The 25,821-nt window shown below is 45.6% G+C and overlaps 1 long non-coding RNA gene across 1 annotated transcript; it reads right to left on the bottom strand.

Annotated features, from left to right (window-relative positions):
• Positions 1 to 4,177: 4,177 nt before the first annotated feature.
• On the bottom strand, positions 4,178 to 5,578 carry LOC133928215 (uncharacterized). Its single transcript, XR_009911410.1, has 2 exons — positions 5,454 to 5,578; positions 4,178 to 4,385 (listed from the first exon to the last, which is right to left on the bottom strand). It is a non-coding gene; the product is annotated as an uncharacterized LOC133928215 (long non-coding RNA).
• Positions 5,579 to 25,821: the final 20,243 nt, after the last annotated feature.

Genomic DNA, 25,821 nt, shown 5'->3' with positions numbered 1-25,821 from the left:
GATGGCCTACGATCTTTGGACCACCCCTTGGTGGCCCCATCAGTTGAGGCGAAGGCTGCCTGCCTCCTGAGGTACTCCTCTCAGAAGGTGGTGAGGGTTCAGCAGTTGTCAGTATTATATCCTTGTCTTGCGCCGTGTAGAGTGCACCAGGATTCTTCCTCAGAATGCTGGTTTGGAGCGTAGCTTCGCTCCGAGAGGTCTCCGGAGCGTCGCCGGCAGCGTCCCTTGGGGTGGCTTTGGTTCGGAGCCCCGCGGCATAGGCTGATATTGCTGATGTTTCGGCGTTGTCGCTGCCGGCTTGCGAGTGCGGCCTCTCGGAATTAGCACGAGAAGCCTTGCTAGCTTGTGAGCGCCTCCAGCGGAGTTTTTCCTCCTCCACCCACGCATACTCCTCAAATTTTCTCATGAGGACTTCTACCGTGCGTATTGGACATCGGTTAAGCCGATCATATAGGGGCCCTTCAACCAAGCCCTGGGTCGCGGTGTCGATGACCGAAGAGTCCGATATGCCCCTAATCTAGGCCTTGGTTTAGGAGAACCTTCGGAAGTAGTCCTGGAGGGTTTCGTCTGGCTCCGCCTGATAGTGAATAGGCTGCCGAAGGTTACTGGCTCGATAAAGGTGCCCTGGAAGTTGATGCGAAAGAGGTCTCGGAGTTGGGACCAGGTGTGAATGGTGCCAGGGTCCAGCACCCAGAACCAGCGTATGGCCACCGCTTCTAAGGCGATGGGGAAGCATTTAGCCATGGTGGCTGGTCCACCCCCGCTGGCCTTAATGGCTAGGGCGTAGGATCGGATGAACTCATTAGGGTCTGAATAGCCTTTAAACGTGGGCAACTTTGGGGTCCGAAAACCCTCTAGGAAGGGCATGGCCTACAGGTCAGCCCACAGCAGAGAGTCGTGGTCTTGCAGGGTGTCCTCATGATGCCGACTCTGAGGCTCTGGAGACCAAACAGGCCGGGTCCTTGCGCCGAAGGGTTCGTCGGTTCATGGAGCTTGGGTCAGAACCGCGTTGGCCGTCCCAGGAGCGGCGGCAAAGGTGTGGGCAGCTTGCTGTTCGACCCACAGGGCCGTCTGTTGTTCCTCCATCTGGGCCAGGAGTGCCGCCAAGCGTGATTGCCGCTCGGGCGGAACGGTGTTTTCTATGGTAGCGCTGGCCGCAACCCCTAGGGGCGCAACGAGGGCCTCGCCTTGCTTCTGTTGGGTCTGCAGGGTGGAGAACCCTTCGGTGCCGCCTGTGGCTGTGGTTATGGTTGGATCGGCGGTGGCCGTAAGGTTCCCGTTCTCCCTGGCTAGGGGGCCATCGTTGGTGCCGCCTGCGTATAGCCGGCTGGACTATCGCGCAGGCGTGACTGGGGGGTCAGCCACTGTCAATGCGGCCTTAGTGGTCTTCTTCTTGGGTGGCATCCTACCTCTCTTAGCACTTCTGCGTTCGAAATCCCCACAGACGGCGTGCTATTGGTGCAAGAGTTCGTCTTGCCCCAGCAAAGTATGGCGAGAGCTTCTTCTAAGGAGACTCAAGCTTGGAGACGAAGTTTAAGAGGAAGGAACACCACGAATGTGTTAATGGTAGAAAAAATTGATTGATCTAGGGGGAGTATCACAGCGTGACTTGGTGTTTTTTCACCCCTGTGTCCTTCTGCCTCCTCGCACGAGGCACCTATTTATAGGGCTGTGGGTAGCTTGATGTACAAGTTATCACAATGTACAAATATCTGGGATCCGACCGAATTGCTGGGCCTTATCCCGGATTACTACTTTTTACCCTACCCAAGAGATAAATATCCACCGTAGTAACTATCGTGGTTCCTGCCCCCTAAAGGGTGTGAGCCAATCGCCAATTGTAGCCTAGCGCCGCACTACCAGGGGTGTCAAGATAGCCTCCATTATGCCAGGGTGTCAGAGCGGCATCCACCAGCCTAAGCATTTAATGCCGGTCACTTCCTTGCAAGCAAAGTATGACTGATGCTCCCCTTCTGGCAGATCTTTCCTGAGACCTAATGACTCACCCTGTAGCCTGCGGGAAGCCGGCCCGAGCAGCTGGAGACGGGGGCCTCGGGAGGCATGGCTCTGGGGGTGAAGTCTTCGGGAGGCAGGACTCCGGAAGGCTGGGGCTTCGGGAGACCGAGCCTTTAGGAGCCTTAGTCTTTGGGAGGCTGAGGCTTCGGGAGGCCAGACTAGTTAAGCCAAGGAGCCGTCAGGGGTCCTTAACAACGAGCCCCAACAGCGGCCATGGGGATTTGGAGGCTTGGGTTACAAGATGAAGTAAAGATTCAAGCAAAGAAGCCAAGTGTACAAGATGGAAGCAAAGAATACTTTGTGCTCATTTATGATCTTTATATTTAGAATAATTTGTTATTTGCCACTTGCTTTAGTTGTGTTGTTATCAATCACCAAAAAGGGAGAGATTGTAGTGAAAATGGCCCTATTAGACCATGATTGTGATTTTGGTGATTAATGACAACATAGTCATTGGGACTAACATGTTTGTCAAGAATATATGTTAGTAAGTCTCATGGATGCAATACATGAAGAAGCCATCGAAGCCGGGACAAAGTTTAGTTGAATTGAAAAAAGCCCTAGGAGAAATGACTTCACTGGATGGTTTGGTGTTCATTGTGTTGAACTCAACGGAGCATTTCTGATAAAGGGGGACCAAGGACTGAAGACCTCACCAGATGGTCCGGTGATAAGAAAATGTGCTCACCAGATTAATTCATGCAGAGAAGAATTCAAGTGGTAGAAAATTAAGATGAACTCATCGCATAATACGGTGTTTGGCTCTATTCATTATCCGATGAGCTTTGTAGCAGAACAGAAGAAGTTGAACCCACCGGATGGTCCAGTGATCAGAGGAGATACACATCGGAGTAATTTCAGCAGAGAATGTTCCAAGTGTTGAAGAAGGAAGATTAACCCATCGGATAGTCCGATGATGAAGTGATATACACCGGATGCTTACACCGAAACAATTTACACAGAGAAAAAGAAAAGGCTCAGATGGCATAGGATATCTCACCAGATAGTCCAGTGATGAAGAGGATATATACACCGGAGTGTCCGATGTTCACAGAGGTTTGAGTGGGGTTCCAACGGCTAGTTTGTGAGAATGCACTCACCAGATGATCCGGTGTTAGTACTACTGTTCTCACCTGATCATCCGGTGTTAATAGCTTTTTAGAACCATTCAGTTAACGACTAGTGCGCGAGTTTGAGGCTATAAATACCCCTCCACTCAATCATTTGAGTGTGCTGGAGTCCAGAGAAGCTCATGTACACCTGAGAAGACATCCAACACACCAAAGTGCTTAAAGTGGTCATCTAAGTCGATTAAGTACAAGATTAGTGAGTGATTAGTGCTTATAGGCCTAGAGAGTGAGTTGCTTGGTGATTGTTGCCTAGAGAGTGGGTCAAAGAGTGATCCAACAGTGTACCTCTTGGTACGCTGGCACCTTAGAGTCTTGGTGACTCGCAGACAAGCTTGTTAACTCTCTAACTTGGTGTGGAGTAGCGGCAAGGCGATTGTGCGGAGACGCGGAAACCCTTGCCTTTGTGGATCAAGCTCCGAAGTAATCACGGCGGTGAGGAACTGGAAGAGAGACTAACGGTGAGACCTTGCCTTCGTGGCTTGGCAGCTCATCCAAGTGGAGGCCTTGTTTTTGACTTGGTGCCTCAAGGCTGTGATCGAGTGCTGACTAGGAGCATATCCTTTGTGCTCCAACGTGGATCAAAGATGGCATTTATACCATCGATACCATAGGAAAAAAATCCTTGTGCCGAGTTTGCTCTCTCTACCTTATTTACGTTTCCGCATTTACTTACAATTTACCATCCTAGACAGGTTGCAAGCATTTTGATCGGTAGAGTAGACACACTAGATAAATCTAGAGTATATTTAGATAGAAATTAATATAGATTTATCTTGTATTATTTTTGAAACCGAAATAGTTTTAAGCGTCCTAATTCACACCCCTCTTAGTTCGTCACCGATCTCTACACTTTATATGGCAGTTACTAAATTGTCTGGATATGTTTCGGAGTATAAACATGAAAAATCTGATGCTTCCTGGGTGAAGGGTCATGATGATGAACAAGTAAAGGTTTCGACCACATATATGTCTGGATCCTTAATAAAAGGAGACACAGGGGAATTTTCCTTGGTCGAAAAAAGAAGGCAACAACTCAATGTCAATCTTATCATTTTCAACTACTATAATTGTTACAAAATCACTTGTTTACATTAAAACACAATCCATGCTAAGCAAAGTCCATGATCCAGCAGGACAAGCCTCGGCACCTCCACTTCTAGCAAGTTTCAATAATAAAGTAAAAAAAAAGATCAAATCATGTAATTATTTCAGTCAAGGAGGTCTGGGTTCAACCAATCCCTGCAAAATATATAGATATAATGTACAAAACGTCAGCAAACTAGACAAAAGCAAGACAGAAATTAATAATGCTGCATCGAAATAAAATATTAATTATAGTTTGCTTTATGGTTTATTAAATGTGTAAACCGCCTGTCCATATCACAATTTTGTTTCTTGAGAAACATCTAAAGTGAGTACGATGTCCAAATGCTCCTGCCTAGTTTTCCAACTATTTTTTCCCTAGTTTCTTATGGTAACCTCACTATATGACGCCAATCTGACATGGCACGCCATAAGCAAAGGTCGGGCTCAAGTATTTTGCAGCAAGAGCGCAGGTAATGGTTGAATGCTAGGTTGATGTGCATGGTGGTCTCATGTCCTTATGCAACTTCTTAGCATGTGCCTCAACTCGGGGACTTGGAGGGAACTGACTGCAAGTGGGGCCAGAGGGTATATGGACAATAGATTCACTCATGTGGCTGTCGCATCAGGGACAATACATTCCAAGAAACATTTTTCAAAAAATAACCCTATTACTTGCGTCTTGGTAAAAAATGTTATTTATCAAATGGTGAAAAACTGTTACACTACATGGGAAATGAAATTTATTCAGTTTTAAAATTTAGTGCTGCTTTTTCCAAAAACAGATATACTCCTAGAATGCGTGCAGTCAACCTTCTAAACTTTGACCACTACTGCACAAAAGGGTATTTACATTCGCCACATGAGAATTGTCCATGTCCCAAACGACAAGTCCATCTTACCGGATGTAGTACCAATCTATCCAACTAAACGCAATGAACAATATTCACAATTTTTACTATTTGACTGATTTCTGGTTTGCCATCTAAATTCTGGAACCACCACTTTCAAGGGGGCACGAGAATTGAGCTTATTCCAGTTTATTGAACCCTGACTGCCAACTAGTATGGGTATACAAAATATATGGGCAAACTTTGCAAAAACTAAAGTATTAACTTATTCATTGAGTCCATGTGCATAGAGCCAAGTGACAAATAATTCAGACCTTCAACAAAAAAAATTCGGCATAACCTGCAAGTGCTTTTAAGAAAACATTTGACTGACTTGCTGATATCATCAAGGTGGTCATCGAAATCAACAATTTGCTCCCATTTTTTTGTGGTAACATGATCAGCTAGGACAACATTGGTAGAAGGTTCTTTTAGAGCCAGCTGACTGCTCCCATCTGATCCAGCCTGCTGCCAACTTTTTGATGAAACCCTTGTGTATAACTGCATATGCCATTAAACCATGTGTCATGAACCATGCAGATAAAGGCAAGCTAAGTGTATTAGTTCTTCAGGAATCTTCTGTTGTCATAACCGACTTTATTAGTAACTAATGACATTTTTAATTATTTTTGTAAGTGATTCAGGGCCTGGTTACATAACTGAATGTGTAACAATAGTCAAGCAAGATTCCAGGATCATCTATCTCTGAACCACCATTTTTGGCACTAGTTGACTATGAAAGACTTATAAATTTCATGCCAGAAATCAGGCATGTCAAAGTACTTTCAACCAAAACAAAACTATAAATCATGTTGTGCAGGGAAATTTATCTAACACTAGTTCATAGTGTTTTCCTCCACATATGCAGAGAAATTTGAATAAGGTTTGAATTTGAATTGAGTTTGGATTGAATTTAAGAGAAACGAAAAATGAGGTTGAACAAGAATAGGAGTAGATAAGGAATTTAAATTTGGATTTGGGTAGAATTTTGAGAAAGAGGAGAGATTTACTTTAAACAATGATTTAGATAATATTTGAATTGAACTGGAGAAGGATTAGGTATAATCAAGGATTGAATAAATGATAAATTCAAGGATCTTGAATTCTAACCATTAAAATCCTTAACTTATTCACTACTGAGTTTTGTAAAACCTTTTCAAAATATTTTTCACTTAAAATATTAAAGAGAGAAAAAGGAAAAGAACTCTAATGCATTTACCTGACTCGTAACAAAACTCAGTACGCAATGCACACAAAATAATAAACTATATTGATTGATTGATTAAGAAAATAGGATTTAAACCTATACTCTTGTTAAAGCTATTCAATAATCTTAAAAAAAAATTAAAAAATTGTAAATTCTAAAAATCAAGATATTACATACTCTACGAACAATCACCAGCGAGGATGGCATGACTGCAGATTGGTATGTAGTACTAAAGTTCCATCTCTGTTTCACTCGTTGTTTGCAAACTTTAAGTACAGTTGTACTTTGGTGCAATATTTTGTTGCAGTTGTACAGATAAGTTTGCTTCGACTGCACCAGTTAATCTTTATTCATATTCTGTTCCAATAGGAATGAGATTCTCAAGCTACAGCTAGCTTCCACTGAGGTCAATTCACATGTATCTCATATGTTGGTTCCTTCTCAGTTTTTCCTTATTTGCTGGTGAATTGTTTTGGTAGCATGATTGCCTTTTGCTTACAGGCTTCAATACCATCTGAAGCACTTCAATCATTTGGGACTGATGTGTATCGGAAATCTTGGGGTGTGAAGTTGTACTCTACCAAATCTATTGGTGAAATATTCCAGGTTCTGTATCGGAAATGACTTGTAAGTATCGCATGCGTATTTATGGTTTGGTACGAGGCTTGTCTTCCACTGCCTTGCAGCTTTTGACTCTGCTGGAAGGTGCACGTGCAATAAGACGGGACTGGGACTACCTCTCTTCTGATTTTGAATCAAGTGAGTGTCTAAACTCAAACTCACAGGATATTGCATCCCAGAATCCTGTAGGGTCGCCTGGTTCCTGACACTGCCACTGCTGACAATACTCCGAACGTTAGACCTAAGACTCGGCTATTTCGTACATACAAAATTAAAAGATGGAGAGAAATGGTGCAGATTTCATGGTAAGTTAAATTCTGATGATACTAAATTATCGATAATCACATGCATCATATTTATAGTTCATGTTTTGGTTGAGCTTATTACTCTGCTTTTTTTACAATTAAATTATGATAATACTCTTTTTGGTTGAGCTTATTATCTCCTTTTTTGGTTGATTTATCACTTGCCTTACAGATTGTATAATTATGATCTTCCTTCCTGCAGAACATCCAACAAAATATATAACTACTAAGACCATACAAGAAATAGCTCCACTTGAACCAACTGGTTTTGTTCTATATGATAGAAGGTAGCTTCTCTGTGGTGGCCGTAGGGGTCATGGAAGAGTAAGTAGAGGAGGTAGCAGGGGAGACAGAGGTTGAAGTCCAGGTGGAAGGGTTCCAAGAGGTATGAGAAAGCGCAAAGGAAGAATGCATGTTGAGGGCATATGTAAGCCTCCAAACCTGGGATCTTTTGTACCTTCTATATCAGTCGCTGAATCAAGTAGCTGATACGTACAGTATAATAGTAGTAGTATTACAGTCAAACTTCGTACATAATTACTAAGGTTCAGAGTATAAAAGGTTACAACCCATACTGTATATTACAATCCTAGCCGAGAGGCCAACAAAACACAGCGGAAAGCAAAAGTCCAAGTCACAAGCAGCTTAGAGTGAGGATGCGACTTCTAAGACTATTCTTCATTCTCGCTTTCACCTCTAGCAAAGTCAGCATCGGCTTCAATGTGTACGAATGATAGCAAGAATGAGTACGGAAGGTATTCAGTAAGCCCTAGTCTACTTCAATGTGTTGATAGATGCATAAAGGGGATAATTCAAGAATATGACTTTACACGGTTTAGTTTTAAGTATAAAGCATTTTATGCAGGTATCCAATTGTATCATCTAGGATTGACTAAAAAATAGTTTAAACAATTCAAAACCAGGTATGGGGGTTTTCGGTCCTGAAAGGGGCTACACCACACTCTGCAGTCCCTTTCATCACATCTAGTGTACCTCTAGTACCACACAGCTTCTGGTGGATTGAGCCAGAAACCTCATCATACGGACATCTAGTCCACACACTCACTTATCAAGACACAAGCACCCGGAGTCTAGTCAATGTGATTGCTACTTTCGCATGTCCATGACCGTGGACACAGCTATTCGAATAGGTTTACACTCTGCAGAGATTGTACAACTTTACCCACACGATATGATCAGCCTCCAACCATTGCAAGCGGAGGAGAGAATCATACCGAAACCCTCCAAGCACCTTCCCTACTAGCCTTTTCTATGAGATTTGCCCCTGAGCTCCAGAGTTCATGTACTGAAAACCAGTCCCCATTTTAAGTATAGGCCGGTACTAGCAACCTCCAAACAGAGGGACAGATGGCCACTTGACTGCTCATTGCTCCCAGCCTCTTAGTATGATGCTCAACTCAGTCTGGTGAAGGAGAGGTCAAGTCCTGCCCATTCGGGACGCATGGTTACACGGGGTAGCTAGGCTAGACGATGCAATGACTCGGTTCTTAAGTGGTTAGGGTAGGTATCTTCTAGCAATAAACACCACAAAGGTGACTGAAGCCCCTGGGAATATCCTTATCCAGAGTACTACTCCACCTACCCCGCTAAAACAGTTTTCACCCATTTTTGCACATCACCCTTAACATCCCACACAACATCAAGTATTTCATAACCATCACGGAATTCACAACAATCAAGGATTCATGGTATATGAGTTATCAATGATAATAGTAAATCTTATCTCCGAGGAGATGTATTTTAAAAGTGATATCTCTGAGGAGACGTATTGAATCATAAGCATGCTAGATATCAAGACGTTGTCTGTCATTAATATAGATAACAATAGGTAATCCTAGGGTGATATGTATTTGGATGATAACATATATGGCATGGCAAGGGTTTAATAGGATTAACTACTACAAGCAATTTATAAAAGCGCAATACATAGCACATGCGATATAAGTCCAGTTTTAAGTTGATCATGTAGAATATTTGAAAATATAGGTTCAATATGATCAAGGAAATAGGACTTGCCTTCTCCGAGATTTTCTTCAAAGCCTTAGTTGTCGTCAGGATCTTCCTCACTCTTGATGCTTCCTACGTAGCACTCGCAGAATTCTTGCGGTTCTATTATTGCGATTACGATCAGTAACGAGCTATGCTGGAGAAGAACCAAATTTAACACCAATTGGAAAGCTAAATAAGCCCTAATAGATATAACACTATGGTAGATGGGTAGATCACGAATTAGATAAATTTCAGCGAAGGAATCACCAAAATCGGAGCCAGAACGGAGAAGTTATCCCTCCAAGAACATTTAATCTAAAATTAAATCGAGAAATTACGAAAATGCACTATTCATGGGTGGGGCCCATTGGTGGGACCCACATGAAAAGTATTCTGGTTCGACATGAACAGAAACTTAGTGGGGCCCACATGCAAAGTGCTGGATTGGGCCGAAGTAGGCTTTGATAGGCTGAGTCCGGGCCTGGATGGGTCGGGTCGGGCTTTGTGTTACATAGTGTTGGGCTACATAGTGTAGCACGAGCAGCGGATCGGAGAGGAAAAATGGCTGGCCGTGAGGAATCTGTGGCAGCACACACTGGGAAGCTCGTTGGAGTGGTTTTCCCGCTGGGGTTTCACGATGACGAGTGGACGCTAGGCTTCTACGCGACAAGGCGGACTCGACAGAGGGCTCATCAATGTCAGTGGGCAAAATCGGATAGCACCTCCCCTGCACAGGAAGGTGCCAACTTGCAAAGAAAAGAGGCTCAAGACCCCTAGCCATCACGGCACGATGGCCGGCCTCACATACACAGCACCTGCACGCCAACGGTGACCACTACACGGCGGCGGAAGGCAATAAGCATGGCGGCATGTGACTACACACTAACAAAGAGTTCAGGGCAGTGACATGCTATCTACGTGAATACGATGGGGGATTAGGAGGCTCACCAGTGTCTGGGTCGAAGGAACGGGAAGGCAACCGACGGCGGGAAGCTGGAGCGGCGTTGGTTTTGGCTTGGCTTCATGCGTGGGCAGCTCCCATCAGGCTCCGGGTGGACAGATGATGGCACAGGGACAACGGTGGCTCTCAGGTGCTCCTCGATAGCTTGTAGGGGCAGGACATCAATAGTGAGGTCACATCGGTAGCAATGGTGAAGGCGGCATCGTGGTGGTGAGGCGAAATGGAGAAAGTGAGAGAGAGAGAGAAAGACTAGGCTACGCTATTTATAATCGGGAGAAGGGAGATGGAGAGAGAGACAGTGGGCATGTGACGTCAGGCGAGCAGCATCACGACGAAGTGGTGGATGATGCCCACCATTTCCCCAGTGGTATGGGCGACCTGCACTGTCCATGCGCGGGTGGGGCGTGAAAGTCACTCGGCATGGGGGCTCAGGCATGGGTAGAGGGAGAGCGAGAGAGAAGGGATACAACGGGAGAAGTGGAGGCTGGCAGGATATTTTCCCCAAGAGGAGGAACAGCGGCCAGTGTCACGGTGAGGTGGAGGAGGGAGGAGAGGCATGGGCGCTCGTCGGATCACCAACACGTGGATGATCATGCGACGTGCGGTGCAAGAACACACGCAGGAGCAGGCCGATGCGGCACGGGGGAGCTGGGCCGGTAGCACGGTGGTGTGGGCCAAGCGCGCAGGAGGGAGAAGGGGAAGGGTGCCGGGCTAACCGGGCCGAGAAAGAGAGAATGGAGGGAAATTAAGCCTGGGGTGAATAGGAGAAGAGGAAAGAAAATTGGTTTTGGGATTAAATTCAAATGTGTGATTTGAATTTAGATTTGACTTTTGATTGAGATCAATCCAATTAAACATATTTGAATTATATGATTTGAACTTGAATCTTGAGCTTCCTAAGATGATTTGAGTCAAGGGATTTGGATTTGATTTGGATTTGAATTGGATTTGTGCTGAATAGAACCTAAGAGTAGATTTGAAATGGAGAGACATTCAATTTCAAATCTCCAAACAAAGAACCACAAAAACTTCAAACCAAGCACAAGAATCAATCTAACGTAGAGACTATATTGGAAATAAATTTAGTGAAATTTTGGAACAGTTAGTCCATCTAATATAAATGAATGTATACATATTGGTATATATATATACATTCATATACACATACATATTTCCCTGAGTTTAGTTAGCTTTTGGAGTGAAATTTGTAATTAATTTACACGCTAAAACTCAGGATGTTACAAACATACTCCACTTAAACGGAATCTCGACCCTGAGATTCGGAAAGTTCATCGAAGAGATTTGGAAATTCCTTCTTCAGATCCTCTTTGCGTTCCCATGTAGTGTCTGCTTCTGTGTTATTACTCCATTGTACTCGGCAGAACTTGACTGTTGTTCTTATGGTCTGATGAGTTGCCACATCTAACCTCATATTGAAGATCTTGCTGCAGATCCATGATTTCTAGGGGAACATGTTCCTCTGGATCCCTCAGGCATTTCTTTAATTGTGATACATGAAACACATTGTGCACATTGGATATTTCTTTAGGAAGCGCTAACCTATATGCCACTGCTCCAATTTTATCGTGAATCTTGTATGGTCCCACATACCTTGGTGTCAACTTTCCATGAACTTGGAATCTCCGAGTGTCTCTTATTGGGGATACTTTAAGGTATACATAGTCCCCGACCTCAAAGGTCAAGTTCCTTCTTCGGTTATCGGCATAACCTTTTTGTTTACTTTGAGCTACTCACAAATTCTCTCTGATCATGGTGACTTGATCTTTTGCGTCTCTAATTATGCAGGTCCGAAGAGTGAACGCTCTCCTACTTCTGACCATAGTTGATGTGTTCTACATTTCCTTCCATACAATGCCTTAAAATCAACATCTTCATGCTAGCATGGAAACTGTTGTTGTACGAGAACTCTACAAATGATAGACTTCTTTTCCAGTCTTTTCCGTAGGTTATCACACAAGCTCTCAGAAGATCTTTCAAGATCTGATTTACTCTTTCGGTCTGACCATCAGTTTGTGGGTGGTAAGTTGAATTAAAATATAATTTAGTTCCCAGGGCAGTGTGTAGGCTTTTTCAAAATTTTGATGTAAACTGTGGTCCTTGATTGGAGATGATACTACTAGGAACTCTGTGCAGTCTCAGAATTTGGTCAATATACAGGTCCGCTAACTTATCTCCACTGTATTTTGTCCTAACAGGTATGAAATAAGCCACTTTAGTCAGACGATGCATTATAACCCATATGGAATCATTACCCTTCTGAGTTCTAGGTAATCCTACTATGAACTCCATACCAATTTCATCCTATTTTCAAGTTGGGATTTGCAATGGTTGCAGCAATCCTGCAGGTGTTTGGTGCTCTGCCTTGAACCTTTGACAGGTGTCACATCGAGTGACAAACCCTACTATGTAGAACTTCATTCCTATCCACCAATATTTGGTCCTCAGGTCCGTGTACATCTTGGTACATCCAGGATGAATGGAGTAGGGAGAGTTGTGAGCTTCATTCATGATTAACTCCCTAAGATTTTCCCGACCTGATAAACATAACCGATCCTTGTACTATGCAGTTTCTTGCTGATCCACTCTGAACTCTGGTGCTTTATCTAAATCAAGATTTTTTTTATTTCTAGAACCACTTCATCTTCTAACTGGGCTTTACGAATTTTATCTTCCAATGTTGGATGTAACACTAGGGTGTGAACTTGCCCTCATGTTATGGACAGATTCAGATGTTGCATTTCTGAGAGAAATTCTAGTTTTAACTCTGGTATTTGAAGACTACTGCTGTAAACTTTCCTGCTTAGGGCATCAGCCACCACATTAGCTTTGCCCGGGTGATATTGGATGGTTAGATTGTAATCCTTTATCAACTCTAACCACCTCCGTTGCCTCAGGTTCAATTCTGACTAAGTGAAAATATACTTCAGACTCTTGTGATCCGTATAGATCTCGCACTTATTTCTAAGAAGGTAGTGTCTCCATATCTTAAGTGCATGCAGAACCGCTGCTAACTCTAGATCAAGAGTTAGGTAATTCTCTTCATGCAGTTTCATTTGCCTGGAGGCCTAAGCTACAACCTTTCCTTCTTGCATCAATACAAAACCTAAACCTTGGCATGAAGCATCACAATAGATCACGAAGTCCTTCTGGATATCTGGCAACTTTAACACCGGGCCAGTAGTCAGTCTCTTCTTGAGTTCTTGGAAACTCTTCTCACAAGCTTCATCCCATTTAAACTTGGCGTCTTTTTGGAGAACCTTGGTCATTGACTTAGCCAATTTTGAAAATCCTCGAACAAACTTGCAGTATTAACCCGCCAGTCCAAGGAAGCTTCAAATTTCTGAGATATTGACTGGTTTAATCCACTCAACCACTGCTTCAACTTTTGAAGGGTCCACCAATACTCCCTCTGCCGTGAGGACATGTCCCAGAAATGCCATTTCATGAAGCCAAAACTCACACTTGCTGAATTTGGCGTAAAACCGGTGTGCTTTTAGCCTTTCCATAACCACCCTTAGATGTTGTTCGTGCTCTTCAGCACTCCTTGAGTAGATGAGAATATCATCAATAAACACTATAACAAATCGGTCCAGTTCTTCTATGAACATCTTGTTCATCAGATTCATAAAGTATGCCGGGGCATTGTCAATCCAAATGACATGACTGTGAACTCATATAATCCATACCTTGTTACAAAAGTTGTCTTCTGAATGTCACTTTTCCTGATCTTCAGTTGATAGTATCCCGATCTCAAATCTATCTTGGAGAAATACTTGGCTCCTCTTAGTTGATCGAATAGAGCATCGATCCTTGGTAGTGGATACTTGTTTTTTATAGTCATCTCATTCAATGAGCGGTAATCCATGCACATCCTTTGACTTTTATCTTTCTTTTCTACAAACAGCACTGGTGATCCCCAACATGAAACTAGGTCTAATGAAACCACTTGCTAGCAGCTATTTGATCTACTCCTTTAACAACTCTAGTTCATTGCCTGCCATCCTATAAGGTCTCTTGGCAATTGGAGTTGTACCAGGTAAGAGATCAATAACAAACTCTATATCATAGTCCAGTGGCATACCAGGTAACTCCTCTAGGAATACATCTGGGTATTCATGTACCACTGGCACACCCTCTATTGACTAGGTAGATAAGTTGCATACCATTTGGTTAGATTTTGGTCCTTTAGGCTCAAATTCTAGTTTGATTGACCAGGGTAACTCTTCTGCTAGCACAAGCTATATTGTCTTCATGCTTGGTTAATCAATCCATTCCTAGGATGACATCTATTCCATTTGAATTAAGGATAACTATATTTTCCAGGAACTCTACCCCACTAAAACGGAGTTTAAAGCGGGGGCATCCTACACGATACAAGATATTTCCCACAGGGGACCGAACTAGCTTAGGATTCTTAAGAACAACAGTTGGCTACTTATGAAGTGTAGCAAAATTTGAAGAAATAAACGAATGCGAAGCTCCGAAATCAAATAAGATTGTTGCAAGGGTTGAGTTGACAGGGAACTCACCAAGTATAACTTTCGGTGCTTCCCGCTTCCTGCGCGTCAATATGGTTCACACAGCCTTGTACATAGTTTTGTGACTGTCCAGCTAACCGGTTCCCTCCTCGTCCTACTCCTGCTGCTAGGGCTCTAGGGGCTGAACGAGCTGGGGCATTGTTCCTGTTGGCATTGGGGTAATATTTCGTGTAGTGACCTGGCTGATGGCAGATGTAGCATGTTTTCTGTGTAACTGCTAGCGTTGGGGTGCTACTCTACTGGGATTGCCCTATGCTAGAATTACTGGGAGCGGATGCTGCTGTGCAAGATGCAAATCCTGGAGTCTGATACTATATAGTTTTCCCTGCTTGTGCTATGGCCTCCAGTAGGCAGGTTTGATTGCCCATCACTGTAATTAGGTCATTCTATGATGGTGGGGACAGTGGGCTTTCATGACTGCTATGGCGGCTTTGGTGGACTTCTTGGCTCGGTTGAGAGTTGATGACCCTATCTCTTCCTCTGCCTCTACCTTGGCCTGTAACAGCCCTTCCTCAGGATCCCATTGCACTCCCTGTTCAGATCCACCTTCGGGGGCCATGATGATGAGGGCCAGCTCATGTTGTTGCTAAAGGCGAGGTGACTATCTGGATGATTCCATTTGTTCTATGTAGACAGGAGAGGAAGTAAGAGCTAAGATGTAGCTATAAGATAAGGGCAACAAGATAGAAGCAAGGAGAATCCTTGCCAATCACGCAATCAAGAGCCAACAAGAATCCACACCAAACACAAGCACCAACAATATGTATTAAACAAACCTAGGAATACCTATGCTAGGTCACTAGCACAAAAGTTTTCGTTCTACAAATGACAAAAGTATGCTCACAAAGCATCTGACTATATGGTTATCTACAACAAAAGCTACAAAAGGATCTACTCCTACCACTAACTAGCCACAACGCGTCATCCTCATTCATCATCTACGGACCTGTAAGCATCATTGACAGCGGTTAACTCAGCAGGTGAGAGGGTCCCTGCTGGTGTTGGGGTAGAAGTGGGGTCAAAGATCCTGTCTTTGCCATTATCGCTGTCGTGGTCACTAATGGGCTCGCACTCGCTAGGGTCCTCCTCCTCTGAGTAATCGGTGGGTATCACCATATCTCCATCCTAAATTAGCTAGGTGGGTGCTAATCCTCCACAGGCTGCTGGAACTGGCGAGGGGCAAATCCTGTCGTCCGCTATAGCTGCTGCTATATGTGCTGGTAGGAGGGGTACACCTGAAAGGATGATGTGCTGGGTCTAACTCATGGGTAAACTGAATGTGCTCTTTCTGGAAGTTGTTCTAACTCGGGAACCATTCATAGCATTCTGTCTATTAAGATCCCTCTGATACGCCCTCTACCATCCTTCACGGTTCCTTACCACGATGTCTTCACCGACTACGGCTTGGACTCTGATCTGATCCAGCATCACACGGAGGGCTCTCTCCCGTGTATCTGACTCCTCTGCCCTCTGACGACTATCCTGGAACAACTGATAGGTCTCATTATGCATGTGCTCCAAGGCGTGGAGGTACTGTGCCGTGACTGCTACAGTGTGCCGTCCTCCTCTTCCTCCTATCCTGCATCCTCCATGGTGGTTAGGCGTGCACACCAAGCAGCTCTCTGGCCAGCGGCAGCTGGAAAGTGCCTCATGGGAGTCTGGGCCACCTCTCTGACATGTCTCCCGCACAGGTGCTGAAGTGCTTCGTAGGCCACCAACTGGTACGTGTCAGGATACCGTACTCCAATGGTGCTGACGTGCCGCAGTCGCTAGCTGGGGTATCTCAGACAGTCAAAGACCTGCAGCAAAACCTGGCACTTCTGGGATCCATTCTCATCATACTCACACCTCGTGTATTCTGGGAGTTGGGTATATCCCAGCCGACAACAAGCTTCCCACAACGACTTGGGAAAGCTCTTCACTCATAGACATCGCACTGTATTTCAGTCCTCATCTTACATCTGCTGGGGAAAAGAGGACAACTTAGAACCAACATAAAAGAGGTTTCAAAGCAAAAGATAGTAGGTAAGTACGGAAGTAGTTTTGATAACATAGTTTTTTTTCGAAAGTAAACAGGAACTAGCAAGTCTATCCTAAGGTCACGTTCTACAGCCAAGCATGGCTCTGATACCATTCCTGTAAGACCCCAAACCTGGGATCTCCTGTACCTCCTGTATCAGTCCCTGTATCAAGTAGCTAATACACATAGTATAATAGTAGTAGTATCACAGTTAAACTTCGTACATAATTACTAAGGTTCAAAGTACAAAAGGTTACAACTCATACTGTATATTACAATCCTGACCGAGTGGCCAACAAAACACAGCAAAAAGCAAAAGCCCAAGACACAAGCAGCTTAGGGTGCGAATACAACTTCTAATACTATTCTTCATCCTCGCCTTCACCTCCGGCGAAGTCAGCATCGGCTTCCTCATCTGCATGACAGCAAGAATGAGTACGAAAGTTACTCAGTAAGCCCTAGTCTACTTTTAAGGTGTTGATAGATGCATAAAGGGGGTAATTCAAGGATAAGGCTTTACGGTTTAGTTTTAAGCATAAAGCAGTTTATGCAGGTATCCAATTGTATCATCTAGGATTGACTTAAAAATAGTTTAAACAGTTCAAAACTAGGTAACAAGCTATATCTGGGGGTTTTTCGGTTCTAGAAGGGGCTACACCACACTCTGCAATCCCTTTCATCACATCTAGTGTATCTCTAGTACCACATAGTTTTTGACAGATTGAGCCAGGAACCTCGTCATATGAACATCTAGTCCACACACTCACTTATAAAGACACACACAACCAGAGTCTAGTCAACACGATTGCTGCTTTTGCATGTCAATGACCGTGGACACGGCTATTTGAATAGATTTACACTCTGTAGAGGTTGTACAGCTTTACCCACGTGACGTGTTCAGCCTCCAACCAGTGGAAGTGGAGGAGCGAATCATACAGAGACCCTCCAACCACCTTTTCAGCTGGGCTTTTCTACGAGATTTACCCTCGAGCGCCAGAGTCTATGTACTGAAGGCCAGTCCCTTTTTTAAGCCTAGGTCGGTACTAGCAACATCCAAACACCGGGATAGATGGTCACTTGACTTCTCACTACTTCCAGCCTCCTAGTATGATGCCCAACTCAGTCCGGTGAAGGAGAGTTTAAGTCCTGCCCATTCAGGACGCATGGTTGCACAGAGTGGCTAGGCTAGTTGGTGCAATGACTCGGTCCTTAAGTGGCCAGGATAGGTATCTTCTGGCAATGAATACCACAGAGGTGACTCAAGCCCTTGGGAGCATCTTGAGCCCCTGCCAAAATAATTTTCACCCATTTTTACACATCACCCTTCACATCCCACACGACATCAAAGATATCACAACCATCATGGAATTCACAACCATCAAGGATTCATGGTATAAGAGTTATCATTGATAACAATAAATCTTATCTTCGAGGAAAGGTGTTTTAAAAGCGACATCTCCGAGGAGACATATTCAATCCTAAGCATGCTAGATATCAAGACGTCGTCTGTCAATAATATAGATAAAAACAGGTAATCCTAGGGTGATATGTATTTTGGATGATAACATTTATGGCATGACAAGTGTTTAATAGGATTAACTACTGCAAGTAGTTTGTAAAAGCGCAATACATAGCACATGCGATATAAGTCTAGTTTTAAGTTGATCATGTGGATTATTTGAAAACATAGGTTCAATATAATCAAGTAAATAGGACTTGCCTTCTCTGAGATTTTCTTCAAAGTCTTGGTTGTAGTCAGGATCTTCCTCGCTCCTGAAGCTTCCTACATAGCACTCGCAGAATTCTAGCGGTTCTGTAATTGTGACTACGATCAGTAACGAGCTATGCTAGAGAAGAACCAAATTTAACACCAAATAGAAAGCCAAATGAGCCCTAATGGATATCACGCTGTGATAGAGGGTATATAACAAATTTAGATGAATTTCGGTAAATGAGCCCTAATGGATAGCACACTATGATAGAGGGTAGATAAAGAATTTAGATGAATTTCGGCGAAGAAATTGCGAAAATCGGAGTCACAACAGAGAAGTTATCGCTCCTGGTAGATTTAATCTAAAATTAAATTAGGAAATTACAAAAATGCACTATTCATGAGTGGGGCCCACAGGTCGGATCCACATGAACAGTAGTATAGGCCCACATAAACATTACTCAGTGGGGCCCATATGAACAGTGCTGGATTGGCCCGAACTGGGCTTAGATGGTCTAGGCCTGGATGGGCCAGGCCGGGCTTTGGGTTGCACAGTGCTGGGCTGCATAGTGCTAGCTTAGCGAGTTGCAGAGCTGGGCTGGCCCACTGGGGTGTGTCCTTTGGCGGTTGGGTTAGCTTGCCTGGCTAGCGGCGCACTGGGCTGAGCGATGGCCCACTCGGCTATGCCAAGCCACGGCGCAAGGCTGGTCTATGCGAGTGCGCAATGGGAAGCTCACCGGAGTTGGTTCCCGCTGAGGTTTCACGATGACGAGCGGACGTCAAACTTCTATGCGATAAGGCGGACTCAATGGAGAGCTCATCAACGGTGGCCGGTGGCATAAGCGCTACCAGACTACAGTCGAAAAGGGGACAACGGTGTGGGCTAAATCGGATGGGCCCGAGGCCCCTAGCCATCACAGCACGATAGCCGATCTCACATACATAGCACCAGCATGCCAGTGGAGACCACTACACAGCGGTGAAAGGCAATAAGCATGGCGGCATGTGGCTACACGCTAATAGAGAGCTCGGGGCAACGACATGCTATCTACGTGGACGAGAGGGGGCACTGGGAGGCTCACCGGTGTCTGGGTCGAAGGAACAGGAAGGCGGCCGGTGGCGGGAAGCTGCAGTGGCGATGGTGTTGGCTCGGCTTCGTGCGGGGGTGGCTCCCGTCGGGCTCCGGGTGGACAGACGGCGGCACAGGGACGACAGTGGCTCCCAGGTGCTCCTCGGTAGCTTGTGGGGGCAGGCGGCAGCGCAATGTTGAGGAAAAATGAAGAAAGGGAGAAAGAAAGACCAGGCTGTGCTATTTATATACGGGAGAGGGGAGATGGAGAGAGAGACGGTGGGCACGTAACGTCGGGCGGACATCGACGGGTAGCGTCACGGCGAGGTGGCAGACGATGCCCACCATTTCCCCGCGGTATGGGCAGCCTGTGCCGTCCACGCACGGGCGGGGCATGAAAGTCGTGCGGCATGGGCGCATGGGCATGGGCAGAGGGAGAGCGATAGAGGAGGGAGATCGCGGGAGAAACGAAGGCCGGCAAGATATTTTCCCCGAGTAGAAGAACGGTGGCTGGTGTCACAGTGAGGTGGAGGAGGGAGGAGAGGCGCAGGTGCTTGTCGGATCGCTGATACGTGGACGGTCATGCAACGCACCACGTGGGAGCTCGCGTGGGAGCAGGCCGGCGTGGTGCGGGTGAGTTGGGCCTGCAGTGCGGTGAGATGGAGGACGGAGGAGAGGCACGAGCGCTCATCGGATCGCTGACACATGGATGGCCACACGACTCGTGGCGCGGGAGCACGCGTGGGAGCAGGCTGGCATGGCGCGGGTGAGCTAGGCCTGCAGCGCGGTGCTGTGGGCCAAGCGTGGGGGAGGGAGAAGGGGAAGGGAGCCGTGCTAACCGGGCTGAGAAAGAGAGAAGGGGAGAGAAATTGAGCCCGGGGTGAATAGGAGAAGATGAAAGAAAATTGATTTTGGGATTAAATTCAAATGTGTGATTTGAATTTGGATTTGACTTTAGATTGAGATCACTTCAATTAAACATATTTAAATTATGATTTGAACTTGAATCTTGAGCTTCCTAAGATGGTTTGAATCAAGGTATATGAATTTGAATTGGATTTGAGCTGAATAGAACCTAAGAGTAGATTTGAAATTGAGAAACATTCAATTTCAAATCTCCACACAAAGAACCATAAAAACTTCAAACCAAGCACATGAATCAATCTAACACAGAGACTCTTTTCAAAATAAATTTAGTGAAATTTTAGAATACTTAGTCCATCTAATATACATGAATGTATACATATTGGTATATATATGCATTCATATATACATACATATTTTCTTGAGTTCAGTTAGCTTAATTAAATATAAAAAGTTTTAATTTAGAGTGAAATTTGTAATTAATTTACATACTAAAACTCAAGATGTTACAGCATACATGTGGTCATAGGAGTAGATGAGGAAGAATTGTTAGTCCTCAGCCTATCTGAGGGCAGAGCAAGATCAATTCTGAAGGCAAATTGGTTGGAAAGCTTTAGCATGCTTAACAGTTTAAGCCTACCATGACTCCATGAAGCTCGTAATAGCAGGGAACATTTTTTTTTTAATTTCTGCTATAGTAATAGCAGGATATGGGCAGAATACTAGCAGGAAACATTTTTATGTTTAAAGCATGATACCGTTGCAACCCATGTGCACAGTACTACTAGGATATAACCATCACATATATGAGACCATGGTCTCATAGTACTCTAGCTGCGAAATAGCAGCTGGCTGTTTTGCCATCCCAAATGTCAACAACTGCAATTGTAAAACAAACATCGATCATAGAAATAGATGCAGACGATTGTCGTTTAGAGATAGATAGACGTGTACTTGGGCATCTACTTTTCTACTATTTCTTAGACCCAAGTTTTAAAATCTTTGGTCTCGTTAGTTGGCACGAGAATGTGGGTGGCACAACATTAAGAATTGGAGGGTCTAGCCTCACGCTCCAACAGAAAGGATCGTAACTAGCACGATTTCGCAGACGGTTGCCAAAAACCATATGTGATAAACCAATTACAAACAGTTCTAGGGCCGATCGTCTAAACTATGATTAATCGTCATGTGGATTTGGTTGTCCACCCAAACCCCGTGGGAGAGGTCACCATGATTTAGGGGCCAGATGTTCGCGTTTGGGAATCCGGCAACAGCGGGCAAACTAAGCACCCATGGAAATCGGAAAACTTCGGAAACAAATCGAAAGGTCAGGAATTAGTTGAAGAATCTCTCTATGTTGCAGAGATCGGTGCACAAAAACAGAGAATGGAAGCAAGAAAATCTTGAAGAATTGTCGCAGGTGATGCATTTAGTCGAACAAGTGGCGTGCGCTGATGAAGTATTTGCTACACCGACGAGCCGATGACCATGCCGTAGCCCATAGCCATGCCACTGATATGCCGTCTCGTCGAGCATGAGGATGACGCCGTGCGGGAGCAGTGCATCTGGGCCTCCTGAGAGGGGCGGCGGAGTTGGGCGAGGACTGTGCGGCGATGGCGAGCTGCTTGCGTTGCACCACTGTAAGACGAGGATGAGTCCGTCGTGGACAGAGTTGTAGAGATCAAGCGACTTGATGGCGTGGTCGAAGAAAACGCCGACGAAGCAACCAAGCTGTGGGGGCGCGGCGCCGGAGCCCAAAAGGAGGGCGTAGAACTCCCCGAGGGAAGGGAGGAAGGAGCCTAGGAGACGGCAAATCCATGTGACAAGGAGCATGTCGGAAGAGGAGGGGTCGACGGCGAGGAGGTTGGTGGTGCGGCACTGGAAGGCGTCGATCTCGAGGCCAGAGGAGGCGGAGCGACCCGAGGAGAGAGGCATAGCACAGGCAGGCTTTGTTTGGCATTTGGGGCAAAATTTGCATAGGAGAACTGATCCATCACCCAATCCACTCTCATCACGTTAGTTTAGAATTTATTTGGTAGAGCTTTAGTTTTAATTTTTTTTAAATTGGTCATCTCTAGTTTTAGAAATTTTTAGAGCTAAAGCTATGGTTAGAGTTGGGAGCTTTGGTTTACATATTTTGTTCTTATTTTGAATTGAAAATAGATATTTAAACTATTTTATTTTATTCTACAAACTTCAGATCATATATAAATCTTAAAGTTAGAGCTCTACCAAATAAGACCTTAATCCCTTAGTTTTTAAAATTCATTTAAAATGTGCTTGGATCAGATTAGTATAGGTTGACTCGTACATCACATGTACATGTATCTTTTGACATACTCATTCTAATTGCAGAAAAAGTACAACTTTATTCATTAAATTAAATAGTATGGATCGCCGAGTGCATGTAGTTACATCTTGAAGAGCATTAAAAAAGTCCTAAAATCTCTAGTTGACCATGACATAGCATTGGGAAACAACATCTCTACTCAAGGGAACACGAATTGTCTCAGTGCATAAGTATACGTTTTTCAAATAACATCTCTAACCTGACTGAAGAAACTATTCCAAACAAGAAAGCATCAAATCAACATGGAAAAAACTTATTGGATGCTAGAAATATTGCTCAAGCTATGCAGAGAACAATTAGATTCAAAAGTTCTTACCTTGGCATGCAATCATCGTTGGATTGTGTTGGGGAAAGGCCCAAGTTTAGAAAGGCATGTCGGCAAGTAGAAGGAACCTTTCAGACTTTTAGCGTCATAGGAATGGTTTCGATGGCTGGGATGGGCGAAGCCTTCGTTAGGCCTTCAGAGCTCGGCTGAAGGGCTTCGCTCGACATCACGAGGGAGTCATTCAAAGGAATGTCGAAGGTGTTGCCAAGCAGAGACCTTTGGGAGTCCAAGCAAAAGGTGACCCAAGTCTGACACGAAGATGGAGGAAAGGGCGAAGTCATGGTCGAGGGAGACCGCTGCTAGTGACTGAAGACAATTGTTGGGGGGAATATAAGCCAGCCTGAGGATAATGGTTGAAGATTACTATCCAGGTCCCCCTGGAGCCTTGATCTCCAGATCCTCAGCTACAGGCTCGACCTCCGAAGTCATCAGGTCCCTTCACGGTACCTCTTCGTACTTGCGAAGCCTTCCCTTAGCTGAACCGGCTCGACCTCCCGAGGGCTCAACCTCCCGAAGCCTCGGTCCCCCAAAACCTCAGCCTCCCAAAGCCCCGGTCTTCCGGAGTCCTGCTTCCCGAAGCGTTCACCTCCCGGATCCATGCCTCCCGAGGCCCCCGTCTCGGGATGATCGGGCCACCTTCCCGAAGACAGCAGGGTGAGTCAGTAGTCCCTGAGAAAATCTACCGAAAGGGGAGCGCCGGTCGTGTTTTGCCTGCCAAGAAGTGACCGGCATTAAAGGCCTAGGCTGATGGACGCCACTCTGACATCTTGGCGTAATGGAGGCTATCCTGACACCCCTGATAGTGCGGCGCTGGGCCGCAATTGGCGACCGGCTCGCCACACTCGAGGGGGCAGGCACCACGATAGTTACCATGGCGGATATTTATCTCCCTGATAAGATAGAAAATAGTTATCCGGGATAAGGCCCAGTAATTCGGTCGGGTCCCAGATATGCGTACATTATGATAACTTGTACGCCAAGCTACACATGACCCTATAAATAGGGGGCCATGGTCATCTGGGAGAGGGACAGAAAAGAAAAAGAAGACAGGTGAACAAAAAATGGTGGCGACAGACAGAGAACAGGCATCACAGCGAACCTATGATTCTCCCCCCAGATCGATCCATTTTTCCTATCATGAATATACTACTCGTGGTGTTCCTTCCTCTCAAATTTCGTCTCCAAGCTTGAGTGTCCTCCTTAGAAGAAACTCTCACCGTATTTGCTGGGGCAAGACGAACTCTTGCTCTAACAGCGTGCCATCCGTGGGGACTCGAACACATAAGTGCTAAGAGAGGTAGGAATCCACTAGGAAAACCATCAGACAATCAGCTAAAGTCGCCATACCCACCATTGCAAGCATGCAACCGTATACATGGCTGTCTCAGCCATACGCATCGTATGCATGCTCCAGCCCCGCTGCTGTGTGGGACGGCATTCCTCCGACCTTGGCTAGCCCAGAACCCTGGGTCAGTACAGGAACTCCAGACGGTGTAGAGGCCTTCCAGCCCCTGCACAACGAAGACCTCACCGCCTCAGGAGAGGATGCGGCCAAAGCCATAGCCAAGCAAGCCTCCTTCCAATGGTTCTGGGCGGTCCAACCCAGGAACACTCCCAACTAGCCATGGTCCCCAGTATCCCCTTCGACCACACCTGGAATACCCCGAGCGAGCCAACATCTTCGAAAAGTCTATCCACCCAACGCCCTTCTTGGGCCCCTCAGGCAAGAAAGGGTTCCAAGGAGACGGAGGGCTCCAGGAGGTCCGGATCCCGCCAGCGCCTCCGATGCTGCCCTCGCAACGCCAACTGCGCGCAGGGAACTCCAAGCCTGCCTCGTCCGGGGAGGCATAGTTAGAACCACTTCGGCTCCGAAAACCGGTTCACCGGGCGGCCTCGACGGGCTCCCAAGGGGGAAGGAAACCCTAGGGAAACCACAAGCTCCGGGGTACACCGCCTTCGGCAGCGACCCCAATGACAACTCCAAGCTCCTGTGCCCCCGGAGGCATACGGGTGCATCCTGCATGGACCAGGGCGCGGCCACAAATACCAACGACTATCGAACCCTCATTACCTTTCGGGAGGAATAACTCGGAAGGCAAGCCGAATACTTGGCTGTAGAAGGAGCGGCGAAGGATGACGCAGAGCTCGGGGGCCAGGGGCAAACTCCCAGGCGAATCCCTGGCCCCTCAACCTTGCACCATCACCACCAACCCTACTATCAACAATACCATACCCAGCAACGAGAACTGAGTCGGGGACACGCCGTCGCCAGGCTCCAGACGAAGTACCTCCTGAGCCGGGCAGCGGTTGGGGGCCGAGGCGGTCGAGGACCGCCTCTCCTAACCAGCCTTCGACCACGCCTCCCATGTGCCGCCGCCAGGCTTTGGACGGGTTACCTCCGAAGTCGGGAAACGGCTAAAGGTGGAGAGGGTCAAGCTCCACCTCTCCCTACCTAGCCATAGACTTCGAGGCTGCTAAGCCTCACAATAGATGCCTTATTCATACAAAGGTATGCCTATTGTTAACTATCCAGTAGTTCACCTAGTGATCCATCTTTCATGCGGCAAGATTGGAGTATGTTGGGGGCCTCCAACTATATTGTTAGAAGTCTTTTTGCAATAGATAGCTGCTAAGTAGATGCAGTAGAACTTAAGTTATATTCTCATTTAGCATGAGCAGTTGTTTAACCTAGCTATGTTT

Source organism: Phragmites australis, chromosome 9, assembly GCF_958298935.1.
Source record: "Phragmites australis chromosome 9, lpPhrAust1.1, whole genome shotgun sequence".
NCBI lineage: Eukaryota > Viridiplantae > Streptophyta > Magnoliopsida > Poales > Poaceae > Phragmites > Phragmites australis.
Note: the sequence above shows the minus strand (reverse complement) of the source record. Positions and strands in the feature narration are given on the sequence as shown.